Genomic DNA, 7980 nt, shown 5'->3' on the forward strand with positions numbered 1-7980 from the left:
TAGGTTTAGAGTCTCTGTGGCCGGGACGTGGATTCCGCTTCCCCTGCTCCCACCCCCACCCCCACCCCCGCCCGTGCTATGCAGCCAGCCACAGCAAATGTGCTGTGGAGGGTTTGCAGACCCCAGATCTGAGCCACATGGATGGATTGCCAGCTGAATTTGATCAGGAGGACTGAGATCTGGGGGTCCAAAGCCTTCAGGTCTGGGATTTCTCAGACATTAGGATATGCACTCAGTTTCTCTGTGCCCAAAACTGTGCTGTTTGGAGGAGGGAGGGCTGAGCCACGGGCGCCCAGGAGGTCTCTGCTCAAAGCTGGGGGTTTCCATGCCCCGCCCCCCAAATTCCACCCATTCCTTGAGGCCTGATTGTAATCTCCCTACCAAGAAGCCTTGCTTAGTTCCTGCATCCCTTAATTTGGAGCACATATTTAAATATCTTCACAGGTGAGAATAAAAATTCAAGCCCAGCCCACCTGAGTGAACTGACCAGGTTGAGGTCTGTTCACAGTCTGACCTTGGACAGGCCTGGGCTGGAGAGCACAGCTCCACTCTGCAAAAGATGGGCCAGAGGCTCAGGGGACTAACACCTACGGGGAGACAGAGTCTAGCTTTCTGCAGCCAGCCGGGATGAGGCTGGGAGGGGGAAACTAGTAAGGTCTCAGTGAAGTCTGTAACTTAGTTAATAGTTATATAGCAAAGCTAATGTGTTCATTTGAATAAGTGCACGACCTAAGATGGTACTGTTAGAGGAAGCTGGAGAAAGGGCACCCAGGGAACTCTCTGGGCTCTCTGCATGCCTGCCCACAGAGGCACAGGCTACTGTGTTTGGACTGTAGTCTTGATATTAGGTTTATGTCCTGGCTTTGCCATTCCCCAGCCGGAATTCTTTGCAGCAACAGAATGATGACTGCCCCTTCCCAACCCTTCATCTCCACTTCGCCATCTGGAAAATGGTGAAAATGGAACCTACCTAATGGAGTTGGGCTGGTTTAAAAAGTATCAAAGTGTGTGTCCCCCGCTGGGACACAGCGGCATATTTTAGAGCAAGCTGCTGGTAATTTCTTACTGTACAACCGGCACTGTAGTTTTAGCTTCTGAGATACCGGTCAGATGGAACTTACCAGTCTGGTCATCGCATGTTTTTGACCTGTGCATGGCTGGATGGGGTTTCTGGTCTACTGCTCTCAACAGGGCCCCTGAAACCCTTCTGACCTCGGGGAGACCCTGGCCTCAGCCTCCCCTGTCTGCCTCCAGCCTCGCTGAGCGTGGCCATCGGCCTGAGGCACAGGCCTGGTGGAATGGCAGGAGGTTTTCAGTGGGAGCAGTTCTCCTGCTGGCCTAAGTCACTTAACCCTCAAGTCAACATAGGGCACTCTCAGAAGGAACAAGGATGTCCTTAGCAGCCTTCACTGTACTAGGAGGAAATTGGGAGCAACCTAAGTGCCCATCAAGGGGGATGGCTTTAATGACGACCTACCCAATGGCCCAGTCTAGTACATGCTAATCTGCCTCCCTTCCCGTGGCCGTTGCAATGTGGAATGATCTCCAAAACAAATTAGGTAAAAGGGCTACTTGATCCGCGATAGTTTAGTCTTCACGTGAAAGTGTTCACTAGAACGTGATCTCCTAATGGCAGTGCTCTTCCTCTCTGGCCCAGAGCTACGGCCCCTGGGAACACGTCTACTGAGTGCTGGAATGCGGGCTGTGACTAAGGAATGATAGTTTTAATTTTCTATACAAAAAATTGGGGGACGCCTGGGTGGCTCAGTGGGTTAAGCAGCTGCCTTCGGCTCAGGTCTTGATCCCAGCGTCCTGGGATCGAGTCCCACATCGGGCTCCTTGCTCAGCAGGGAACCTGCTTCTCCCTCTGCCTCTGCCTGCCATTCTGTCTGCCTGTGCTCGCTCTCTCCCCCTCTCTCCCTCTGATAAATAAATAAAATCTTAAAAAAAAAAATTGGGAGCTAGGTAGAGGGAGCATGAGCAGGAGGAGGGAGAAGCAGACTCCCCGCTGAGCAGGGGGCCCGATGTGGGACTCCATTCCAGGACCCTGGGATCATAACCCGAGCTGAAGGCAGAATGACGGAGTCACCCACCTTAATTGAAATAGCCTCATCGAGTAGGTGCCATATTGGACAGCATGGGTTTGGAAGCTGACAGACCAGAATCCCAGGGGATTTTTTGGGGGGGTCCTGGGACAGAAAGTCAAGAGTGGAAATACACCAGGTTTTGTTTTAATTTCATTAGTGCATTACCTGTAACACCGGTGTTCATTTCAGCTGTGATCAATGTCCTGTGGGAACTGAAAGCATTAAGAGAGGCTGGGTGTGAAAAGTATATGGGGGGCGCCTGGGTGGCTCAGTGGGTTGGGCCGCTGCCTTCAGCTCAGGTCATGATCTCAGGGTCCTGGGATCGAGTCCCACATCAGGCTCTCTGCTCAGCAGGGAGCCTGCTTCTCTCTCTCTCTCTGCCTGCCTCTCCATCTGCTTGTGATATCTCTCTGTCAAATAAATAAAATCTTTAAAAAAAAAAGTATATGGGGCAGGATTCTGTGTAAACCGGAAACTTTTCCAAACTAAAGTGTATTCTTAAAATTAATACTCCTAAACTTGGTGCTAGGTTTTTTTGTTGTTGTTGTTGATTTGGAATGTTAGCCCCTTATAGCTTCTCTGATGAAGGACAAGAACGCACACTTGAACCCTTGTTGGCTCTGGGCTTGGTATGTTCAGGAACCTTGTCTCAGAGGGGGCAGGTTTGTTCAGCCACTCAGCACCGTGAGGAGCACGGCCTGCCTGGTGGCTGGTCTTCTGCGCTTCGTGCCCTCTGGTACCTCCAGGGACCCGGTGACTCCCCACAGGTGAGGCCAAGAACCGATGACACTTGGGGCCGGATGGCCACATCTCCTTAAAAAAAGGCGGAACCATAACAAATAGCATGGAGGACATGGGGAGTTAGAGAGAAGGGAGTTGGGGGAAATTGGAAGGGGAGGTGAACCAAGAGAGACTATGGACTCTGAAAAACAATCTAAGGGTTCTGAATGGGCGGGGGGTGGGAGGTCGGGGTACCAGGTGGTGGGTATTATAGCAGGCACGGATTGCATCGAGCACTGGGTGTGGTGCAAGAATAATGAATACTGTTCTGCTGAAAATAAATAAATAATAAACAAACAAACAGGCGGGACCCAAGCGGGTGCTGCTTGAGATCCTTTTCAGCTCATTCTGAATGTACCTCCAGTGATGAACCGTCAAAGACCAGAGACAGAGACCCCCAGCGTTTCACCACCTGTGTTCTCCAGAGCGCCTCCTAGTGGCAGACGGGAAAGACGGTTTCCTAGTTCATCTTCAGGAGGAGGGAATTAGCCCTATGGGGTTCAGGACCCCAGCCCGAGAGGCCATGTCTGACTTCTGTGCCAGGCGATGTCCCTGCCCCCCATGGAATGACAGCCGTACAGAACACTGCGGAGTTCTAGGTTCCCACAGGCCTTGATCCCGCGTCCCATTTCTACCGCGAGAGCTGCTGTGAGCTCTGTCTTCCCTATAAAATGGTCGCAAGCACCCATGTCTTATCCCAGAGCCGTGAGCCTCCTCAAAGCACCAGTTCTTAAGGCCTGATACTTGACGGTAGCTGCCATTCTGCTACGTGGAAAAGCATCTTGAACTGCATAGTCTTCTAGAAGCTTCACTGGTTGAGCCTGGGAAAAGGGGAGGGGAAATGGCTGTAACTTCCGATGACTTTATTTTGAGGCTCAAGCAAGAAATTATGTAGTGATCGTGAACCCGACCCTGGGGAAAGTCTGGAATCTGTTTCAGGTCCTAGTGTTGTCACCGGTAAAGGGTTCATACGTATCCTGAGTAGCCCGCCCAGTCTGAAAGGCTGGAGACCAGTATTTTCCTGAGGGAAATGAGGAAATCCTGTGATAGATAGGTCTGTCTCAGTAGGAACATCACGGGGGTTTAATGAGGTCCTCCTGCCTCGCCAGGCCCATCACACAGAGTAGAGGCAACGTAAGTGCACTGCGACTCTTGGGCTGGCAGGACGGACGGCTCCCACGCCAGCCCATGGGTCATGTGACCACTTCCCCCTTCCCCAGTATTGTTCCTGGTGGGAGTAAATGATGGCTGTTTAATCAAAACCAGGCTGTGCCTCTCTGCCCCAGCCAGGCACTCACCAGCCGGCACCAGCCTCGTGTGCACCTCACCCCCACCCCCGACTTTGAGCTTTTGTGGTGTAGGTCCCAGGGGTTTCTGTCTACACCACCTGAAAGCAGCTCCTTTAGAAGCCATGCTCCTGAGTTTCCTTCTGGGCGCCAGCCAGCAAGGTCGGAGGGCATGGGAAGGCCAGTCGTGGAGGATCCCCTGTCCCATTTCACAAGTGGGCCCCTGGCCATCCCCAGCCTTGCTCCCGGGGCGGGATCTTACCAAGGCTGGGTTCAATGCACTGTGTCAGTGGGAGAGGTCTGAGAAGCGTTTGTTTCCACACTTTCTGGAATAACCTTATTCGCAGAGGAGAATGAGGACGCATACTTCTGTTGAAATATACCACAATCAACTGTGTGCTAAAGCTCGTTGGCCTCATGCCGGCTGGTCCTGTTGTCCTGGTTTTGGTGGCAAGGTTTGTAAGGACAACCAAGAGGGCATGAAGAGGCTCCGGTTCTGTTACTCAAACCAAAAATTCCAGCGACCCCTCACCCGCCTCAGACAGGCCTGCCGAGTCTCTGGGCTCTGCTGTGGCACTTCCTAGGTTTCTTCCAAAAGACAAGCCACCATGAGAACATCTGCCCATGAGTCAACACACCCCAAAAGCAGCCTGGGCTCATGTGCACATTCCCAAGAGAGCCCCACTTTTTTCTGGCTGCCCTTGGTGCCTGACACCCAATAGCCAAGGTGTGTCTGGCAGGTAGCTCCTCCAGCAGGTCTTTGGTCCTCTTCTCTGCAGCAGAAGCAGGTGCACAGGTTGGCTCACCCTATATCTGACTCAAGAGATCCCACCTCCGCACCTCTGATGCCCAGCCCAAGCACCTTAATGTTCTTGATCTCTTCCAGAAGAGCCCTCTTTCTGCCTGTGTGTCTATGCTCTGAGGTGCCCTGCCCCGGGGGTGCCTAGAGAGCCTGGCAGCCCCGTATTGTAATTCTGAACGGTTTCTGAAGACCTGAACATGAGAATTTGTGTTTGACCTCTGGATGCCACTCTCCTGTGCTACCAGCAATGTTATTCTGTGTCCTCCTATTTACCTCCGTGTCTCAGTTTCTCCATCTGTAAAGTGGGGACAGCAGTGCCCATCTCCTAGGCCGGCTCTGAGACTGCAATCAGCAAGCATTTTATCAAGCCCTGAGCCCTGCGCATGGCATGTCCTGTTATATAAATGTTATTTAATAAACAAATCCACTGAATCTTCACAAAAACTTCTGGGAGGGAGGTGCTCTTCTCATCCCCCCTCCCTGGTGAGAAAGGCAAGCCTCACAGATCACACAGCTGTAGCAGGTAGTAGCCTTCAGTCTCCACCAACTCAGTGTCGTCCCGGTCCACACGCCCAGTTGAATATTGTAGGTAACTGACCTCGTGGCTTGAGGCGAGATGGTTCTCCTCTTAGACCGCGATCTCCAGTCTTAACAATATCCTTTCAGACCACTGATATTTTAGCCCATAATTTTTTTAAAAATTTTATTTATTTAATACAGAGAGAAAGAGCGTAAGAGAGGGAGCACAACAAGGAAGGGGAGTGGGAGAGGGAGAAGCAGGCTTCCCGCTGAGCAGGGAGCCTGATGTGGGACTCGATCCCAGGACACTGGGATCATGACCTGAACCAAAGCAGACGCTTAATGACTGAGCCACCCAGGCGCCCCTAGCCCATAATTCTTAGCCGATTGATTGTCCTATTAAAACATCACGAAATCCTGGGACGCCTGGGTGGCTCAGTTGGTTGGACGACTGCCTTCTGCTCAGGTCATGATCCTGGAGTCCCGGGATCGAGTCCCACATCGGGCTCCCAGCTCCATGGGGAGTCTGCTTCTCTCTCTGACCTTCTCCTCATTCATGCTCTCTCTCACTGTCTCTCTCTCAAGTAAATAAATAAAATCTTTAAAAAAAACAAAACAAAACAAAAAAAAAAAACATCACGAAATCCTGTCTCCAGCGGTCTTCGCAGGGTGTGGAGAAAACAGACACTCTAGGAAGAGGAACCATGTTCATCCCACGTTGCCTGTTGCCACGGCAGGTGCTGAACACCACTGACATCTGGCATTGTGTTAAGAACACGACTCAGCTCTGCATAGGGTCTCCTGAGGCTGTCCGGTGAGAAAGGGGAGTTCTGAGAATTGAGGTCACTTGCCTGTGCCTCTGTCACACGGTACGAGCTAGAATTTGAAGCCGGAGGTCCTGGTTCCTGGGTGCGCGCTCCCGGCCAGCCTTCCTGGGACCAGCCGCGTGTCCTCCTGACCTTCACTGGCAGGTCTGTGAAAGCCAAGTGCGCTGTGGGCCCCAGGCAAGAGGGGTGCGTTCGGTCGCGAGCTGGTTATTCCTGCCCCACCTTCTGGAGTGCGGATGGGTTGGCCTGGAGAGGACGTTGAATAATAAGTGGAGAAAGAGCCGCTCTGGCTTCCAAATAAACAGGCCGGTGAGTGATGAGGGGACCCCTTCCTCCTGAGCCCCACCCGGAGCCAGCTGCCGCCACCCTGCACACGTTTCTTACGCGAAGGCGGGTAAACACCACCGGGACCCACTTCAAAAGGATCCGTGGGCAGCCGCGGAGGGGGCAGCTGCTGCTGATGGAAACGACGTGCCTTTGGGGGGCTGGGGTGGCCTCTGGTAACAGACGGCCCCAAGATGTCCAAATACATCAGTGTGGAGGCCTCAAAGGCCCAGAGACTGAGAGCAGGAAAAATAAATAATTCCGTTATCTCTGATGAATTTTTGCCTTTGATCTCATTTTCTCCCTCCTTCCCTTGCTTTCTCCCCACCCCCTTACTCAGTTTTTCTCTCCCCGCCACCTTCTTTCTCTCCTTTCTTTTTTTCTTTCTTTCTCTCTTCCTTTTCTTTCTTTCTTTCTTTCTTCTTCTTCTTCTTTTTTTTTTTTTAATCTTTCCTCCTCCTAGTTTGATTTATGCCCCAAACCGCTCGGCGAGGCTGACGTCCCCTGATGGATTGGGGGGTTGTTCGGCTCACAGCCCTAGCAGGCGGCTGGGAAGGGGGCAGGGGAGCGGCTGGTTGGCTCCTTCAGAGCAGGGCAGGGCCTGGCTCCGATGAGGAGGCTGCCGTGTAGACATGTGCCGAAGACCTGGGTCCTGGGACAAGCGGGACAGGGGCTGCCCCGGCGTGCTCTGTGTTTGAGCCAATCTAGCAGTAGGGACAAGGGTGCTTTTCTGCCTTTCCTTCCCCACAGGGAGGTCATTCATTCAAAAGCCATTAAGTGCTTACTGCACGCAAGGCACTGGGAAGCAAGAGGTGAGTACGGGAATCAGGTAGAGGGCCATGTGCCCCAGCAGCTCTGTCCCAATCAGGATGGGTGGTGCCAAGGTGTCAGGCCCTTGGCTCAGATTCTTGCTCTGCACTTCACTAGCTGTGTGACAATTTAAGAACACTACTCTACCTCTTTGCCCTAGTGTCCTCACCTATAAAATAGGTAAGACTCCACACCATCATACTGAAAGTGTTTAACAGGTGATAGGTGTGCTTTGCACCCTCTACCTGCTATCAGTGGGGGAAAATGCAGAAAATAAGGAGCCCAAGGAATAGCTAACAGGCACATATGCTTGCTGGAAGCCTCAGCTGGGATTTGGAGGTAAAAGTGCATGTGCAAAAGTCCTGCGGTGGGAGTGCTCGAGGAATTAAAAGCCTACAATTAGAGCCTAAAAATTCAAGAAGTAGAAAGAACCATGAGATTAGAGGATCTGGTAGCACAGTCTTATAGGACAAGATGAGGGGTTTTTTGATCCAATAGCCACTGGGGAGTGGAGTGATGAGATGCATGTTTAAGAGCTCCATTGG

Source organism: Mustela lutreola, chromosome 11, assembly GCF_030435805.1.
Source record: "Mustela lutreola isolate mMusLut2 chromosome 11, mMusLut2.pri, whole genome shotgun sequence".
In the NCBI taxonomy this organism is placed as follows: domain Eukaryota; kingdom Metazoa; phylum Chordata; class Mammalia; order Carnivora; family Mustelidae; genus Mustela; species Mustela lutreola.